The sequence below is a fragment of the Cupressus sempervirens genome, chromosome 5 (assembly GCF_028749045.1).
Source record: "Cupressus sempervirens isolate cs-2001-9-10 chromosome 5, ASM2874904v1, whole genome shotgun sequence".
Taxonomy (NCBI): Eukaryota; Viridiplantae; Streptophyta; class Pinopsida; order Cupressales; family Cupressaceae; genus Cupressus; species Cupressus sempervirens.
The window spans coordinates 103178322-103198877 of NC_143122.1; positions in this window are offsets into that span (position 1 = coordinate 103178322).

Consider the following 20556-nt stretch of genomic DNA (forward strand, 5'->3'; position numbering starts at 1 on the left):
CTTCAGTTCAAAAAGGGAAATTTCCAGTTCACTATTGATCAAAAATGTGTTAAATAAGTTAACTCTTTTTTCTACTCAAATTGAAATAGTTAACTCCTTATTTTACTCAAATTAAATCTATTAACTCCCTTTAGTTTGGAAATCTCTGTTTATGACTGAACTTCACCTTTAATCCTGACCATTGATTGAAATCGATCTCAACCGTTGATGAATTCGAGGAAAGTCTTTTTAAGAGACCCTCATCTCTTCATTTTGAAAGGTTGAATGAGAATTTGCATCGAATTGTTGCTAGAATTCATATTGACATTTTCTCATATTCACATACGCAAAGATTAAGTTTGACCAAAAGTTGACCAGATTTAACCACGGTTGACATGAGTTGACTAGTTGCGAATAGAATTTTGAAATAATTAAATGAGATTATTTAATTTAATGGAGTACTTACTTCTAATTAATTAAACAAAGTTATTTAATTAAATGAGAAGCCATTCCTAATTAATTAAATGAAGTTATTTAATTAAATAAGAAAAGTGTGTCTAATTAATTAAAGATTATTTAATTAAATAGAAAAAGTAATTATGTGAGCATATCTCATTTTATTAAATTAAATATCTCCACAAAATCTCTCTTCAGTTCAAAAAGGGAAATTTCCAGTTCACTATTGATCAAAAATGTGTTAAATCAGTTAACTCCTTTTTCTACTCAAATTGAATTAGTTAACTCCTTATTTTACTCAAATTAAATCTGTTAACTCCCTTTAATTTGGAAATCTCCCTTTATGACTTAACTTCACCTTTAATCCTGACCGTTGATTGAAATCGATCTCAACCGTTGATGAATTCCAGAAAAGTCTATTTAAGAGACCCGCATCTCTTCGTTTTGAAAGGTTGAATGAGAATTTGCATCAAATTGTTGTTGGAATTCATACTAACATTTCCTCATATTCACATACACAAAGATCAAGTTTGACCAAAAGTTGACCAGATTTAACCACGGTTGACTTGAGTTGACTAGTTTCGAAAAGAATTTTGAAATTATTTTATTAAATGGGGTACTTACTTCTAATTAATTAAACAAAGTTATTTAATAAAATAAGAAGCCATTCCTAATTAATTAAATGAAATTATTTAATTAAATAAAAAAAGTGTCTCAAATTAATTAAGGATTTTTTAATTAAATAGAAAACATAATTATGAGAGCATATCTCATTTTATTAAATTAAATATCTCAACAAAATCTCTCTTCAGTTCAAAAAGGGAAAATTTCAGTTCACTATTGATCAAAAATGAGTTAAATCAATTAACTTCTTTTTCTACTCAAATTGAATCAGTTAACTCCTTATTTTACTCAAATTAAATCTGTAAACTCCCTTTAATTTGGAAATCTCCCTTTATGACTGAACTTCACCTTTAACCCTAACTGTTGATTGAAATCGATCTCAACCATTGATGAATTCCAGGAAAGTCTATTTAAGTGACCCTCATCTCTTCGATTTGAAATGTTGAATGAGAATTTGCATCGAATTGTTGCTGGAATTCATACTCGCATTTTCCCATATTCAAATACGCAAAGATGAAGTTTGACAAAAAGTTGACCAGATTTAACTATGGTTGACTTGAGTTGACTAGTTTCGAAAAGAATTTTGAAATAATTAAACCAAATTATTTAATTAAATGGAGTACTTACTTCTAATATATATATTTTTTTTAAGGGGTAAACGCTTTGACCTGGAGCTATGAACCAGTGAGTCCACAAACGGGGGACCTCATCCCCATGAGATTTGAACCTTGATGGCAAGGATAACAACACAACAACTTAAACATCACAACATGCCACTATTAGCTAAAGGGTTTGTGGTAAACCTAGTGTGACTCGAACCGGAGTTGATGCGTAGCACCGGGATCATTAGCCTAACACTACGCCTTACGACTTGCCTTCACACCAACTCGGCTACTCACTCACCCTTTAAAGGGTTTGTGGTAAACTTAGTGTGACTTGAACCGGAGTTGATGTGTAGCACTGGGATCATTAGCCTAACACTACGCCTCACGACTCGCCTTCACACCAACTCAGCTACTCACTCACCCTTCAAAAGGGTTTGTGATAAACCTAGTGTGACTCGAACCAGAGTTGATGTGTAGCACCGGGATCATTAGCCTAACACTACGCCTCACGAGTCGCCTTCACACCAACTCGGCTAATCACTCACCCTTTAAAGAGTTTGTGGTAAACCTAGTGTGACTCGAACCGGAGTTGATGCGTAGCACCGGGATCATTAGCCTAACACTACGCCTCACGACTCGCCTTCACACCAACTCGGCTACTCACTCACCCTTCAAAAAAGGGTTTGTGGTAAACCTAGTGTGACTCGAACTGGAGTTGATGTGTAGCACCGAGATCATTAGCCTAACACTACGCCTCATGACTCGCCTTCACACCAACTCGGCTACTCACTCACCCTTAGTACTTACTTCTAATTAATTAAACAAAGTTATTTAATTAAAGGAGAAGCCATTCCTAATTAATTAAATGAAGTTATTTAATAAAATAAGAAAAGTGTCTCTAATTAATTATAGATTATTTAATTAAATAGAAAAAGAAATTATGAGAGCATATCTCATTTTATTAAATTAAATATCTCAACAAAATCTCTCTTCAGTTGAAAACGAGAAATTTTCAGTTCACTATTGATAAAAAATGAGTTAAATCAGTTAACTCCTTTTTCTACTCAAATTGAATCTGTTAACTCCTTATTTTACTCGAATTAAATCTGTTAACTCCCTTTAATTTGGAAATCTCCCTTTATGTCTTAACTTCACTTTTAATCCTAACCGTTGATTGAAATTGATCTCAATCGTTGATGAAGTTCAGGAAAGTCTATTTAAGAGACCCTCATCTCTTCATTTTGAAAGGTTGAATGTGAATTTGCATCAAATTGTTGCTGGAATTCAAACTCACTTTTGCTCATATTCACATACGCAAAGATCAAGTTTGACAAAAAATTGACCAAATTTAACCATGGTTGACTTGAGTTGACTAGTTTCGAAAAAAAATTTAAAATAATTAAACGAAATTATTTAATTAAATGGAGTACTTACTTCTTATTAATTAAACAAAGTTATTTAATTAAATGAGAAGCCATTCCTAATTAATTAAATGAAGTTATTTAATTAAATAAGAAAAGTGTCTCTAACTAATTAAAGATTATTTAATTAAATGAAAAAAGTAATTATGAGAGCATATCTCATTTTATTAAATTAAATATCTCAACAAAATCTCTCTTCAGTTCAAAAAGAAAAATTTTCTGTTCACTATTGATAAAAACTGAGTTAAATCAGTTAACTACATTTTCTACTCAAATTGAATCAGTTAACTTCTTATTTTACTCAAATTAAATCTGTTAACTCCCTTTAATTTGGAAATCTCTCTCTATGACTGAACTTCACCTTTATTCCTGACCATTGATTGAAATTGATCTCAACCGTTGATGAATTCAAGGAAAGTCTATTTAAGAGACCCTCATCTCTTCGTTTTCAAATGTTGAATAAAAATTTGCATCAAATTATTGCTGGAATTCATACTCAAATTTGCTCATATTCACATACGCAAACATCATGTTTGACCAATAGTTGACCAAATTTAACCATGGTTGACTTGAGTTGACTAGTTTCGAAAAGAATTTTGAAATAATTAAACAAAATTATTTAATTAAATGGAGTACTTACTTCTAAATAATTAAACAAAGTTATTTAATTAAATGAGAAACCATTCCTAATTAATTAAATAAGAAAAGTGTCTCTAATTAATTAAAGATTATTTAATTAAATAAGAAAAGTAATTATGAGAGCATATCTCATTTTATTAAATTAAATATCTCAACAAAATCTCTCTTCAGTTCAAAAAGGGAAATTTCCAGTTCACCATTGATAAAAAATGTGTTAAATCAATTAACTCCTTTTTCTACTCAAATTGAATCAGTTAACTCCTTATTTTACTCAAATTAAATCCGTTAACTCCCTTTAATTTGGAAATCTCCCTTTATGACTTAACTTCACTTTTAATCCTGACCATTGATTGAAATCGATCTCAACCGTTGATGAATTCCAGAAAAGTCTATTTAAGAGACCCGCATCTCTTCGTTTTGAAAGGTTGAATGAGAATTTGCATCGAATTGTTGTTGGAATTCATACTCACATTTCCTAATATTCACATACACAAAGATCAAGTTTGACCAAAAGTTGACTAGAATTAAGCACGGTTGACTTGAGTTGACTAGTTTCGGAAAAAAAATTGAAATAATTAAATGAAATTATTTGATTAAATGGGATACTTACTTCTAATTAATTAAACAAAGTTATTGAATTAAATGAGAAGCCATTCCTAATTAATTAAATAGAATTATTTAATTAAATAAGAAAAGTTCCTCTAATTAATTAAAGATTATTTAATTAAATAGAAAAAGTAATTATGAGAGCATATCTCATTTTGTTAAATTAAATATCTCAACAAAATCTCTCTTCAGTTCAAAAAGGGAATTTTTCAGTTTGCTATTGATCAAAAATGAGTTAAATCAGTTAACTCCTTTTTCTACTCAAGTTGAATCAGTTAACTCCTTATTTTACTCAAATTAAATTTGTTTTTGATAAGGTAAATAGGTTTTAAAGGGTCCTGAAACCCATAAGTTTAACAACTAGAAAGGCTGAAAATAAGCGAAAAAATGTCCAGCCAAAACATAAGCCTTACAGCTAAAAATAAGCCCAAAGGCCTAGCCCGAAACAACTGCCCACTAAAAAGGCCAGAGAACCAACCAGAAAAATAGAGACCAGACAAAAAGCCAAAGCCAGGAGAAACAAAAACCAAAGGACAGAGACCCAACCTAGCAGACTACTTCTCCATCTCGAGCATGGTCTGGGCAGCTTCGGCGCACTCTTGTTGCTCTTCTGCCTTATGATCCTGGGCGTTCGTCAAATCCTGCTCCATAGTGTTGTCCTTGGCTTTATCCACTCAAATTAAATTTGTTAACTGCCTTTAGTTTAGAAATCTCCCTTTATGACTGAACTTCACCTTTAATCCTGATCGTTGATTGAAATCGATCTTAACCGTTGATGAATTCTAGGATAGTCTATTTAAGAGATCCTCATCTCTTTATTTTGAAATGTTGAATGAGAATTTGCATCGAATTGTTGCTGGAATTCATACTCACATTTGCCCATATTCACATACGCAAAGATTAAGTTTGACCAAAAGTCGACCAGATTTAACCACGGTTGACTTGAGTTGACTAGTTTTGAAAAGTATTTTGAAATAATTAAACAAAATTATTTAATTAAATGAAGTACTTGTAATTAATTAAGAAAAGTTATTTAATTAAATGAGAAGCCATTCCTAATTAATTAAATAATAAAAGTGTCTCTAATTAATTAAAGATTATTTAATTAAATAGAAAAGGTAATTATGAGAGCATATCTCATTTTATTAAATTAAATATCTCAACAAAATCTCTCTTTAGTTGAAAAAGGGAAATTTTCAGTTCACTATTGATCAAAAATGAGTTAAATCAGTTAACTTGTTTTTCTACTCAAATTGAATCAGTTAACTCCTTATTTTACTCAAATTAAATCTGTTAACTCCCTTTAATTTGGAAATCTCCCTTTATGACTGAACTTCACCTTTAATCCTACCCGTTGATTGAAATCGATCTCAACCGTTGATGAATTGCAGGAAAGTCTATTTAAGAAACCCTCATCTCTTCATTTTGAAAGGTTGAATGAGAATTTGCATTGAATTGTTGATGAAATTCATACTCACATTTGCTCATATTCACATACGCAAAGATCAAGTTTGACCAAAAGTTGACCAGATTTAACCATGGTTGACTTGAGTTGACTAGTTTCGAAAAGAATTTTGAAATAATTAAACAAAATTATTTAATTAAATGGAGTACTTACTTCTAATTAATTAAAGAAAGTTAGTTAATTAAATGAGAAGCCATTCCTAATTAATTAAATGAAGTTATTTAATTAAATAAGAAAAGTGTCTCTAATTAATTAAAGATTATTTAATTAAATAGAAAAAGTAATTATTAGAGCATATCTCGTTTTATTAAATTAAATATCTCAACAAAATCTCTCTTTAGTTCAGAAAGGGAAATTTCCAATTCACTATTGATCAAAAATGAGTTAAATGAGTTAACTCCTTTTTCTACTCAAATTGAATCACTTAACTCCTTATTTTACTCAAATTAAATCTATTAACTCCCTTTAATTTGGAAATCTCCCTTTATGACTGAACTTCACCTTCAATCCTGACCGTTGATTGAAATCGATCTCAACCGTTGATGAATTCCAAGAAAGTCTATTTAAGAAACTCTCATCTCTTTATTTTGAAAGGTTGAATGAGAATTTGCATCGAATTGTTGCTTGAATTCATACTCACATTTCCTCATATTCTGTAGCACCTACCCTCGTTCACATCTTTTCTCGACATTGTTGTTACTATCAGACTATGATGGACTAGCTTAATGTTGATGGATTAGTGGTATTGTTTTGACACCATCAGACATTATGTTATGGATTCAGAGGTTATGAGATGAGATCATTTAGACTTTACATTTCATGCATACATGATGATCATTATACTATTTTTAGTTATTATTGATGATTATTATCTCATGTATTTTATTATGGATACTTACCCCATATGTGCATGTGTATGGTGTGCGTGTTTTGTTATTGTATGGCATTTCTGATGTGGTTAAGGAAGGGAGTCTTAGTCACCTGCTTAGTCGAGATCTACATGATGCACCACTTCCTGCCATTGTTTGTTTAGCTTAGCATATATATATATATATATATATATATATATATATATATATATGTACATGCATGGTTTTTTTGTAAGTTGTAGGTACCGGTATCGACTTCCCTGAATTGCCAAGATCAGTGTACCCTATTATACTATCTCAATGATAAGAGAAGGGAGATAAATTTTCAAGTCCAAATCCCAAACCCTTAAACCAATTGTTCTAGTGAGGTAGGACAAGTATCTTAATATTTTACCCACCAAAAGTGTCGGATGACATAATTCGTGATTTTTAACCCTTTAGACTGATTTTGAGTGATTTGCTCTATGATGGGTTTTCATATTTTATCTTGGAAGTCTATGGTGAATTTTCTATTAATTAAGTCTTAATAAATAGATTTAATTAATAAATTAATTATTTGAGAAAATTAATTTAAAATATCATGTTATTTGATATTTTGATTATAATTAATTGAATGGGAATTAATTGAGGAAAAAGAATTAAATAAAAGAAAATTAGAAATTAAAATTAATAATAATAATAAAATAATAATAAAGTAATAAATAAATAATAATAATAAAATTTATAAAAATTAAAATAAAAGTTATAAATATTTAAATAGAAATTATATTAAAGTGAATTGGAGTTATAAGCTTGCATAGGAATTAACACACTTCTCTATTTCTCATGTGTCAACAACACGAGGGTTAGTGCATCAATTAAGCACATGGTGTCTACAACCCTATGGCTCATCTTGAAGGTTGGAAAAGACCCATGCTTAGTTGGTGACACCTTCCAGTTGTTTCTAGAAGCATTCTAGATGTTTCCTGAAAGCTCTTTATATTCAGGCATTATAGAAGCTTAGACATAGTGTTGGGAGAGCAATTGGAGCATTGGAGGACTCGAGAATTCTGAAGAAGGGAGGAGCTTGCTCTATGAATTTTTTGAGAAAGAGCGATTTAGCATCAGAATCCAGGTAGATTCTTGTGATTTTAATTATGCTATTTTCGCATCACACATTCCCTGTCTTCTTCATGTCTTCCATATGTCTTTTGAGAAGTTTCATATTTATATGCATTCTCAATATGGGTAGATTAATTTATTGAAGAATTTTATATGCATTCTATAATATAAATATTTTATTCTTAAATAGTAGATATAATCTTTGTGGGAAAAAAAAAAACATACATGGTTATATATTAAGATCAGCATACATATATATATATACACACATTTATTATGAATCTATTATAAAATTTGAATATATATATATATATATATATATACTGATATATATATATATATATAATACACCGAATGCGCGATTGATAAATCGTAGTGGAGAAATTTAATAAATCACAATGCGATTCATATCGTATGAATCAATGTATATAATGAAATGTCGTGGGCATGAATTGTACTCACGCCTGCAGAAGGCAGAGACCTGCTGTTGCAGGTCTGCGGCGACAGGGGTACTACATACCCGCTGTCGACGCAGTGCCTACGACTGCAGGTACTGCGTACCACAACAAGTGTTTGGGAGGGTAAATTAATGTTAATGTGATACAAAAAATTTTTTTATGTTAAAATGTTTATAAACAATCGATTCTCATTTCTATATAATATGGTGTCAATCGAAATTGCTAAATCAATTTTATGAAAACGTATTAACTATATATATATATATATATATATATATATATATATATACATATATATACATATATTTACATATATATACATATATATATATATATACATATATATATATATATACATATATATATATATATACATATATATATATATATACATACATATATATATACATACATATATATATATACATACATATATATATATACATACATATATATATATACATATATATATATATATATATATGTATATATATATATATATATATATATATGTAATATATAAACGTGTGATTTATAAATTTAAGTTATTATTATTGGATAAATGATTTATATTGAAGGTTTATTTTCATAAAGGTGACTCTTTAATAACTTTCGACTATTTAATAATTTAATTGTTTTAAATTATTAAATAAAGAATTGATAGTTTGGTGGGGAATGTATCAAACAAATATTATTAATTGGAAAATGGATTTTTTTTAGTTCTAATAAGGAAATCTTTTATCCAAAAACAATATATGTGTTCCTCCATTCAAACTTGGAAACTAAAACTGAGATCTCTACATTTTGTAAACTTGGTATAACCAAAACATGTGTTTGCATTGTGTATTCTTTAAGCTATTGTTTTGAGTTTTGGGTTGACTAGTGTTGACTAGTATAGGACGTCTACCAGAGGCTTGGGGGTTATGTGATTGTGGTGACATGATGATATTTTAATCTTGATGTTTATAAACCCAACCATGGTTATGTGATGAAATGCTCTATGTATTGGTTGTGATTACCGATTGTTATAGTTGAGATTTTTATGTATGAGACACTTGACTTAACCATTATTTTGATCATCGATCAGTTATCCTTGGTTATTTTCTAGTTGCCATGATGGGACTGTAATGTGGATTTATTTTTGATGACATCAAGTTGTGACATGTTTGACTCAACCATTTTTGGAGTCCTCGATTAGTATAATTGAGATATATATTTTGGTTATTGAGAACCATTGGATATTTGATTATCAGTGATACTTCAGTTGCCAATAGAGAGTTGTTGTGTTAATGATTTTCTATGGATGATAGGTCATGGAGATTTGATAATTTTTATGCATATTTGATGATTTTATTATGGATTATCTTTTGTGATTTTGAGATTTATGATTCCATAAGCATTAGGGTAGGATATCTGCATGTAGTGACGGGAAGTGGCTTGCAATGGGGATCGGGGCCCTAAGAGGCTACCAGGGTAACTCATTGTAAGTTGGATTAATAAGTGATAACATTCACACCTAATACTGACTGAATGAACCTAAAAAGATAAGTGTTTTGTTCTTGCCCATGCCTTGAGTGCTTGTATAGGCTAGGATGGGAGTAGTGAGACACATGGTTGGGACCTTGCATTCCGTAGTATGCCTTGTCAGTATGAGAGGATACTAGTGGCCGTATGAAATCAGTGTGGACCCGTGGAGTTTAGCTAACTACTAGGGTAACTTGTATGTGATAATTTCTATGACACTTCCCCGCTTGCATAGTAGGTTTCTACATGTCATTGTGTGCCTCTGGGATTAGATGTCATATTTTGTATTGGAACCTTTAAGTTAGTATACTTTTAAGATTCTTGGACTTATAAAGATATGTGATATGTGAATTTGATAGCTTATTTGAGAATCGAGGTTATCTCCTTAGCATGATGCGAGTGAACCACTTAGGTACCACGTGGTCGGGTGGTAGTGTATTTTCCACTCTTTTTATTTTGAGATTCATTGAGATATCGTGGCTGATGCATCCTTCATAATGGTGGATATGTATCCTTTTTCATTGATGATTAGCATATGTTAGATGATGTTATCTTATGCTTTTATTTACATGTTAGATTACTTCTACATATGATGTTGTATTTATTAGGAGTGACATTCCTACTATGTAATACCGATGATCTCTTTGGTGATTTGAAATGTTACAGACGGAGGGATGGCTAGGATCTAAGATGGTCTAATGATGCTATTAACGGTTGGGAGGAACCGTGCACTTAGTTTATTATGTTTGATCTTTATGATGGATGTATATGACTTCTATGATGATGTATCATGTGTATCATGTGATTATCTTTACTTTGATGTATCATGAATTAGAATAGCATGATGTACCTTATTCTATGTATGTATATTATTTTGAGCTTGTCATACCCTGTGACATGTACAGTGGATGATTGAGTATTTGAAATGTAATGTATAAACATTGGACTTATCATTATTATTTCATGTGGATGTTGTACTAAATTGATTCATGTATGTAATTCAACGTTAAGAGATCTTAAAGAATGTAATCTGTTATTTATGTTATGTTTATTTTTAGATGAACATTACTATTGCTTCCGTTATTGTGCATTAGTTATATGTGGTATTTGCTTTCAAAAAAAAAAATGCTACTAAACTTAGTGAAATTCTAGGTTAATTCTTTGGATCCCTTGGTGGGGCATTACATTTGGTATCAAATTTCGAGTTTCTACATTGGGAGCTCTAGGTACTTTGAAATAACTAGAACTTTGAACTATTAAGTGTAACTTTCCAAACTTGATCTAGGTGAATTGTTGAATATTTTTCATACTTCAACACTTAGTTTCAAAATTGGAAATTTTACTTAAACCTAGACATAGAACTGAACTTAGTGCCTTGTACTGTTGTAGGATGGTATCTGGGACTAGGTCTTCTATTAGAGGCCATGGTAGAGGCCGTGGTAGAGGTTGTCATCATTGCAAAACTATCAGTGTCCATGAGTCTACCCATGAGGGATTGGCTCATGTAGAGAGCAGGGAAGAGCACTCTAGTAGGCACTAGGAAGAGAGTCGTAGAGAGGATCAAGCTGAGTTTGAAGAGGTCGGTTTGAGACAGATGATGCAGACTATTCTAGAATGTCTACCTCCTATTCAAGAACAACCTAAAGTGCATCAGACAGAACAAGAGCATAGAACCAGATGTAGAAGTCCTCAGAAGGATCATTAGAGGTCCATCATGTCCACTCAGATGAAGGATCTTTCAAGATCCATGGTTAAGCCTTACAATGGGCAAGGTTCTGGTTATGTGGCTGAGCAGTGGCTTAATTCTCTCGACAAGATTTTTTCCATGCAGGAGTTCGACATCAATGTTAAGGCAAGATTTGCGATCACTAATTTATAGAATTTTGGGGCCACTTGGTGGACGATAGAGGAGAAGAAGTTGGGAATCGATATGAGCAGTGTTACATGGGAGTTATTCTTAGAGAGTTTTCGTGAACGATTCCTACCAGAGGAATGGAAACAACAAAGGGCTAATGAATTTCATAATCTCAGACAATACACTTTGTCAGTGATAGAGTATGAGCGTAAGTTTTATGAGCTTATGTCTTTTTCAGGGTTCAGTGAAAATTCAGCTTAGTTGATACAACATTTTATTAGGGGATTGAATAACCGTATTATTGGGGGAGTTAAGGTATTTGAGCCAAAAACCCTCAAGGATGCGGTGCATCGAGCTATCCTTGTTGAGAAAAGTGTCAACCTTGGTCAAGGTGGTTTTGTAGGAGCACCAGCGGTATCAGGATCTAAAAGCAACTATAATTCAGGTGGTAACAAGAAGTTTTATTTCTCTAAGGGGAAACAATATCAGTAGAAATCTCAGCAGACATAGCAACAGAAGGGCTCAAATTCTCAAGCTCAAGGTGGTGGCAAAGGTTCTAACACCAAGAACAACCGCAATGCTCAACGCAATAAACAGAATCAGACCAATTAGCCAGCTTAGGGTAGCCAGTCTTTTGTGAGCAGGAATAGTCATCAGCAATCTAATGTACCACCTATGGGAAGAGGTTCCGGTAGAAATATGGAATATTTTTCATGTGGTCAGATTGGACATTATGAAGCTCAGTGTCCTCAGTGAGCGCCTCAGTTCTCAGGACCTAGACCTACAGTTTTAGAGCCTACAATGGGTGATGCAGGTAGAGCTCATAGAGTTTTTGCAATAGTTGATCAGCGTCAGGCAGATCATCAAGGAATAGTGGTTGAGACCACAGGTGCTATTAGAGGTATATCTCTTTTAGTATTGTTTGATTTAGGAGCTACAGATTCATTTATTTCACCATCTATAGTTTCTAAGTGTAAGTCGGATGCAATGAAGAAAGATCATGGTTGGCAAGTGGAACTAGCCTCATGCATTAAGGTTTCCACAGACTTTGTAGTTCATAAGTGTAGGCTTAGCTTAGGAAGCTTTGATATGGTAGTAGATCTTCGAGTCATACCCCTTGGTTCCTATGATGTGGTTCTATGCATGGACTAGCTTGGATCTCATAGATCCACTATAGATTGCAGGAAGAAGATTATTATGTGCCAAGATGACCAAGGGAATGATGTGCAGATAGATACCGAGGCCTATATCTCTGCGAATGATTTCTACTATGCAATTGAAGCGAAGTTTTCATAGGGGATGTTAGATATTTGCTATTATGGTAAATGATCTTGATGAAGAAGATCCCATGAGGGAGACTTTGGATCACCCGATTTTGCAGGAGTACACAGATGTCTTTCCAAGTGAGATTCCAGGCATGCCTCCAAAGAGGGACATTGACAGTGGAGCCTATCTCTAAAGCTCCTTATCGCATGACTACTAAGGAATTGGGTGAGCTACGTCTTTAGCTAGAGGAACTTCTGGCCAAAGGGAGCATTCGACCTAGTGTATCACCATGGGGAGCTCCAGCGCTCTTTGTGAAGAAGAAAGACGATTCTTTGCGCCTTTGTATTGACTATAGACAGTTGAATAAGGTGACTATTAAGAACAGGTATCCTTTACCTAGGATTGATGACTTATTCGATTAGATCAAGGGAGCTACAGTATTCTCCAAGATTGACCTCAAGTCAAGATACCACCAGCTTCACATTAAGGAAGCGGATATTCACAAGACTACTTTTCGAACTCGTTATGAGCATTATGAGTTCACAGTGGTACCTTTTGGATTGACTAATGCTACATCAGTTTTCATGAGTTTGATGAATGGTGTGTTCTGATCTTATCTGGACAAGTTTGTACTCGTGTTTCTTGATGACATATTGGTATATTCTAGGACTCAGAAGGAGCATGAGGAACACCTGCAATTGGTATTGCAGTGTTTGAGAGACAATCAGCTTTATGCTAATGCAGCTAAGTGCGAATTCTTCAAAATAGAGATTCAGTATTTAGGGCATGTTATTTCAGGTGATAGTATTTCAATGGATCCTGCAAAGATTCAGGCAATAATAGATTGGCCTACATCGACTAATGTGTCAAAAATTCGTAGCTTCATGGGTTTAGCCATTTATTATCGCAAATTTGTCCAAAACTTCTCTAGGATAGCACATCCTATCACTTCTCTTCAAAAGAAAGGAAAGAAGTTCGTATGAACAAAAAAATGCGAGGAAGCTTTTTAGAAGCTCAAAGAGCTTTTGACCAGGGTACTGATTCTAGTTGTACCTGATCTAGAAGGTGATTTCATGGTATGTACAGGTGCTTCTCTTGAAGGGATTGGGGTAGTGTTGATGCAGAATGGACAGGTGATTGCATATGAATCATGCAAGCTCAAGGATCATGACTTAAATTATCCTATGCATGATCTTGAGTTAGCAGCAATAGTTCATGCTTTGACAAGGTGGAGACATTTCTTATTGGGGCACAGATTTGAGCTACATAGCAATCATCATAGCCTTCAGTACATTTTTACTCAGTCTAATTTGAATGCCCGCCAGAGGCGATGGATGGAGTTTCTATGCGAGTATGATTTTGAGGTTAAGTACATTTAGGGTAAGGAGAATGTGGTGGTGGATGCTTTGAGTCACAGGAGACATGTGTTATCATCGATGACTCTTAGTGTGGGTTTGAGGAGTCAGATTCTTCTGGCACTTCCTACAGATTCCTAGTATCAGGAAGTGTGCAGAGAGATTGATTCAGGAAGATCTCTAGAAGGTAACTTTGTAGGTTACGTTCGAGAGTCAGATGGTCTTTTGAGACATTTGGGGAGGATTTATGTGCCATTTTCGGATGAGCTTCGCACCTTGATACTAGCAGAAGCCCATCGTACACCTTACTCAGCACATCCAGGTGTCAAGAAGATGCATGCTGATTTGAAACGTTTGTTCTTTTGGTCTGGGATGAAGTGAGATATTGCTGATTTTGTGGCTAGGTGCCTTGAGTGTCAGAGAGTTAAGGCAGAACATTAGCACCTGGGTAGACTTTTGCAGCCTAATCTTATTCCTTCTTGCAAAATATATACATATATATATATATATATATATAAATATATGTATGTATACATACATATATATATATATATATATATATATATGTATATATATATATATATATACTGATATATATATGTATATATATATATACCTATGTATATTTATATATAATACGTCGAATGAGTGATTGATAAATCGCAGTGGAGAAATTTAATAAATCGCATCGCGATTCATATCACATGAATCAATGTATATAATGAAATTTCGTGGGCACAAATTGTACCCACGCTTGCGGAAGGCAAAGACTTGCCATCGCAGGTCTGTGGTGATAGGGGTACTACGTACCCGCTGTTGGCGCAGTGCCTGTGACCGCAGGTACCGCATACCGTAGCAAGTGTTTGGGGGGGGTAAATTAATGTTAATGTGATGCAAAAAAAATGTTTATGTTAAAATGATTATAAGCAATTGATTCTCCTTGCTATATAATATGGTGTCAATTGAAATTGTTAAATCGATTTTATGAAAACGTATTAACTATTTATATATTTACATATGTATGTATGTATGTATATATATATGTGTGTGTGTGTGTGTGTATATGTGTGTGTGTGTGTGTGTGTGTGTGTGTGTGTGTGTGTAATATGTAAACATGTTATTTATAAATTTAAGTTATTATTATTTGATAAATGATTTATATTGAAGGTTTATTTTCATAAAGGTGACTCTTTAATAACTTTCAACTATTTAATAATTTAATTGTTTTAAATTATTAAATAAAGAATTGATAGTTTAGTGGGGAATGTATCAAACAAATATTATTAATTGGAAAATGGATTTTTTTTAGTTCTAATAAGGAAAACTTTTATCCAAAAACAATATATGTGTTCCTCCATTCAAACTTGGAAACTAAAACTGAAATCTCTACATTTTGTAAACTTGGTATAACCAAAACATGTGTTTGCATTGTGTATTCTTTAAGCTATTGTTTTGGGTTTTGGGTTGACTAGTGTTGACTAGTATAGGACGTCTACCAGAGGCTTGGGGGTTATGTGATTGTGGTGACATGATGATGTTTTAATCTCGATCTTATAAACCCAACCATGGTTATGTGATGGAATGCTCTATGTATTGGTTGTGATTACTAATTGTTATAGTTGAGATTTTTATTTATGAGACACTTGACTTAACCATTATTTTGGTCATCGATCAGTTATCCTTGATTATTTTCTAGTCGCCATGATGGGACTATAATGTGGATTTATTTTTGATGATATCATGTTGTGACATGTTTGACTCAACCATTTTTGGAGTCTTCAATCAGTATGATTGAGATATATATTTTGGTTATTGAGAACCATTGGATATTTGATTATCAGTGATACTTCAGTTGCCAATAGAGAGCTGTTGTGTTCATGATTTTCTATGGATGATAGCTCATGAAGATTTGATGCTTTTTATGCATATTTGATGATTTTATTATGGATTATCTTTTGTGATTTTGAGATTTATGATTCCATGAGCATTAGGGTAGGATATTTGCATGTAGTGATGGGAAGTGGCTTGCAATGGGGGCCGAGGCCCTAAGAGGCTTCCAGGGTAACTCATTGTAAGTTGGATTAATAAGTGATAACATTCACACCTAATACTAACTGAATGAACCTAAAAAGATAAGTGTTTTGTTCTCGCCCATGCCTTGAGTGCTTGTACAGGCTAGGATGGGAGTAGTGAGACGCATGGTTGCGACCTTGCATTCTGTAGTATGCCTTATCAGTATGAGTGGATACTAGTGGCCGCATGAAATTAGTATGGAGCCGTGGAGTTTAGCTAACTGCCAGGGTAACTTGTACGTGATAATTGCGATGACACTTTCCCTCTTGCATAGTAGGTTCCTACATATCATTGTGTGCCTCTGGGATTATATGTCAGATTTGTGTTGGAACCTTTGAGTTAGTATACTTTTAGGATTCCTAGACTTATAAAGATATGTGCTATGTGAATTTGATAGCCTATTTTTGACTTGAGGTTATCTCCTTAGCACGGTGGGAGTGGATCCCTTAGGTACCATGCGGTCGGGTGGTAATGTATTTTCCACTCTTATCATTTTGAGATTCATTGAGATATCGTGGCTGATGCGTCCTTCATGATGGTGGATATGTATCATTTTTCATTGATGATTAGCATATGTTAGATGATGTTATCTTATGCTTTTATTTACATGTTAGATTACTTCTACAGATGATGTTGTATTTATTAGGAGTGACATTCCTACTATGTAATATCGATGATCTCTTCTGTGATTTGGAATGTTATGCACAGAGGGATGGCTAGGATCCACGATGGTCTAATGATGCTATTAATGGTTGGGAGGAACCATGCACTTAGTTTATTATGTTTGATCTTTATGATGGATTTATATGACTTCTATGATGATCTATCATGTGTATCATGTGATTATCTCTACTTTGATGTATCATGGATTAGAATAGGATGATGTACCTTATTCTATGTATGTATATTCTTTTGAGCTTGTGATACCTTGTGACATGTACAGTGGATGATTGAGTATTTGAAATGTAATGTATAAACATTGGACTTATCATTATTATTTTATGTGGATGTTGTACTAAATGGATTCATGTATGTAATTCAATGTTAAGGGATCTTAAAGAATCTAATCTATTATTTATGTTATGTTTATTTTCTGATGGACATTACTATTGCTTCTGTTATTGTGCATTAGTTATATGTGGTATTTTCTTTCAAAAAAAAAAAATGCTACTAAACTTAGTGAAATTCTAGGTTAATTCTTTGGATCCCTTGGCGGGGCATTAAATTTGGTATCAGAGCCCAAGTTTCTACATTGGGAGCTCTGGGTACTTTGGAATAACTAATTTACGATCACTAATTTAGAGAATTTTGGGGCCATTTGGTGGACGATAGAGGAGAAGAAGTTGGGAATCGATGAGCAATGTTACATGGGAGTTATTCTTAGAGAGTTTCTGTGAACGATTCCTACTAGAGGAATGGAAATAGCAAAGGGCTGATGAATTTCATAATCTTAGATAATACACTTTGTCAGTGACCGAGTATTAGCATAAGTTTTATGAGCTTATGTGTTTTTCAGGGTTCAGTGAAAATTCAGCTCAGTTGACACAAGATTTTATTAGGGGATTGAATAACCGTATTATTGGGGGAGTTAAGGTATTTGAGCCAAAAAACCTCAAGGATGCGGTGCATCGAGCTATCCTTGTTGAGCAAAGTGTCAACCTTGGTCAAGGTGGTTTTATAGGAGCGCCAGCAGTATCAGGATCTAAAAGCAATGACAATTTACATGGTAACAAGAAGTTTTTTTTCTCTAAGGGGAAACAGTATCAGCAACAGTCTCAGCAGAAACAGCAACAGAAGGGCTCAAATTCTCAAGCTCAAGGTGGTGGCAAACGTTCTAACACCAAGAACAACCGCAATGCTCAACACAATAAACAGAATCAGACCAATTAGCCAGCTCAGAGTAACCAGTCTTTTGTGAGTAGGAATAGTCATTAGCAATCTAATGTACCACCTATGGGAAGCGGTTCCAGCAAAAATATGGAATATTTTTCATGTGGTCAGATTGGACATTATGCAGCTCAGTGCCCTCAGCGAGCACCTCAGTTCTCAGGACCTAGACCTACAGTTTCAGAGCCTACAATGGGTGGTGCAAGTAGAGCTCATAGAGTTTTTGCAGCAGTTGATCAACGTCAGGCAGATCATCAAGGAACAGTGGTTGAGACCACAGGTGCTATTAGAGGTATATCTATTTTAGTATTTTTTGATTCAGGAGCTACAGATTCATTTATTTCACCATCTATAGTTTCTAAGTGTAAGCTGGATGCGGTGAAGCAAGATCGTGGTTAGCAAGTGGAACTAGCCTCAAGCATTAAGGTTTCCATAGACTCTATAGTTTATAAGCGCAGGCTTAGCCTAGGAAGCTTTGATACGGCAGTGGATCTTTGAGTCATACCCCTTGGTTCCTATGATGTGGTTCTAGGCATGGACTGGCTTGGATCTCATAGAGCCAGTAAAGATTGTAGGAAGAAAATTATTATGTGCCAAGATGACAAAGGGAATGATGTGCAAATAGTTGGGATATCGAGGCCTATATCTCTGGGGATGATTTCTGCTATGCAATTGAAGCGAAGTTTTCGTAGGGGATGTCAAAAATTTGTTGTTATGGTAAATGATCTTGATGAAGAAGATCCCATGAGGGAGACTTTGGATCACCTTATTTTGCAGGAGTACGCAAATGTCTTTCCAAGTGAGATTCCAGGCACGCCTCCAAAGAGGGACATTGACTTTAGTATTGATCTGATTCCTGGAGCAAAGCCTATCCGTGAAGCTCTTTATTGCATGACTACTCAGGAATTGGGTGAGCTACGTCATCAGCTAGAGGAACTTCTGGCCAAAGGGAGAATTTGACCTAGTGTATCACCATCGGGAGGTCCAGTGCTCTTTGTGAAGAAGAAAGACAGTTCTTTGTGCCTTTGTATTGACTATAGAAAGTTGAATAAGCTAACTATTAAGAACAGTTATCCTTTACCTAGGATTGATGACTTATTCGATCAGATCAAGGGAGCTACAGTATTCTCCAAGATTGACCTTAAGTCAAGATACCACTAGCTTCGGATTAAGGAAGCGAATATTCACAAGATTACTTTTCGAACTCGTTATGGGCATTATGAGTTCACAGTGGTACCTTTTGGATTGACTAATGCTCCATCAATTTTCATGAGTTTGATGAATGGTGTATTTCGATCTTATCTGGACAGGTTTGTACTCGTGTTTCTTGATGACATATTGGTATATTCTAGGACTCAGAAGGAGCATGAGGAACACTTGCAGTTGGTATTGCAGTGTTTGAGAGACAATCAGCTTTATGCTAATGCAGCTAAGTGCAAAATTTTCAAAACGGAGATTCAGTATTTAGGGCATGTTATTTCAGGTGATGGTATTTTAGTGGATCCTGCAAAGATTCAGGGGATAATAGATTGGCCTACACCGACTAATGTGTCATAAATTCGTAGCTTCATGGGTCTAGCCAGTTATTATCACAGATTTGTCCAGTTATGTTCACTATGGATAAAAAATGAGTTAAATCAGTTAACTTTTTTTTGTACTCAAATTGAATTAGTTAACTCCTTATTTTACTGAAATTAAATCTGTTAATTTCTTTTAATTTGGAAATCTCCCTTTATGACTGAACTTCACCTTTAATCTTGACCGTTGATTGAAATCGATCTCAACCATTGATGAATTCAAGGAAAGTCTATTTAAGAGACCCTCATCTCTTCATTTTGAAAGGTTGAATGGAATTCATACTCACATTTTCTCATATTCACATATGCAAAGATCAAGTTTGACCAAAAGTTGACCAGATTTAACCACGGTTGACTTGAGTTGACTAGTTTTGAAAAGAATTTTGAAATAATTAAATGAAATTATTTAATTAAATGGAGAACTTACTTCTAATTAATTAAACAAAGTTATTTAATTAAATGAGAAGCCATTCCTAATTAATTAAATAAGAAAAGTTTCTCTAATTAAGTAAAGATTATTTAATTAAATAGAAAAAGTAATTATGAGAGCATATCTCATTTTATTAAATTAAATATCTCAACAAAATGTCTCTTCAGTTCAACAAGGGAAATTTCCAGTTCACTATTGATCAAAAATGAGTTAAATGAGTTAACTCATTTTTCTACTCAAATTGAATCAGTTAACTCCTTATTTTACACAAATTAAATCTGCTAACTCCCTTTAATTTGGAAATTTCCCTTTATGACTGAACTTCACCTTTAATCCTGACTGTTGATTGAAATCGAGCTCAACCGT